The sequence below is a fragment of the Plectropomus leopardus genome, chromosome 2 (genome assembly GCF_008729295.1).
Source record: "Plectropomus leopardus isolate mb chromosome 2, YSFRI_Pleo_2.0, whole genome shotgun sequence".
In the NCBI taxonomy this organism is placed as follows: Eukaryota; Metazoa; Chordata; class Actinopteri; order Perciformes; family Serranidae; genus Plectropomus; species Plectropomus leopardus.
The window spans coordinates 32409039-32409787 of record NC_056464.1 but is presented as its reverse complement, the minus strand read 5'-3'; positions in this window follow the sequence as shown (position 1 = coordinate 32409787).

Genomic DNA, 749 nt, shown 5'->3' with positions numbered 1-749 from the left:
CTTGAGTTGATGACATAGAATATCTTGGATCCCGCCCCTTTCTAGCATGTTTACAGCTCTCCTATTGGTCCGCACCCAAGCCTGTCAAACATTTGCGACGATTTGATTGGAGTTCCTTCCAATATGTTTTCGTGGTAGCCTCTACTGGAAGTTTTTCGAAAATTGCCCCAGTATGGAGTAAATTATTTGTTTGTTTTTGTTGTTGTTTTGAACCTTTTTTTTCTGAATTAGTTTTTCACATCCTTGTGGTTACTGGTGATCATATCCGCTTTGTTCCTTTTGAGAGTTTCAAACATAAGTTTTAAATCGTATATTCTGAATGGTCATGTTATTTAGCTTAATTTTATATGTGAAAAACATACAGTTTAAAATGTATTTTTATTCCCAATTCACAGATCAGACACACAATGCCCCTTTGAAATCAAGAGTTAAACATGACACAAAGTCTTGCTACATGTAGCTAGGGGTTAAAAAAAGAAAAAAGAAATAATAATAATAATAACGATAATACATCATTATTGTTATCACTGTTGTTGTTGTTGTTGTTGTTGTTGTTGTTGTTGTTGTTGTTAGTAGTAGTAGTAGTAGTAGTAGTAGTAATAGTAGTAGGTTAATAGTAGTGCTAGGGCTAAACTTTCTAAACTTTACTCCAGCAGCAAAATGTGACAAAGTGCTTTACTTGAGGGAAAAAAGTACAATGAGACTGTTCAACAAATGAATAAATTAAAGCAAAAATAAATTATAAAAAT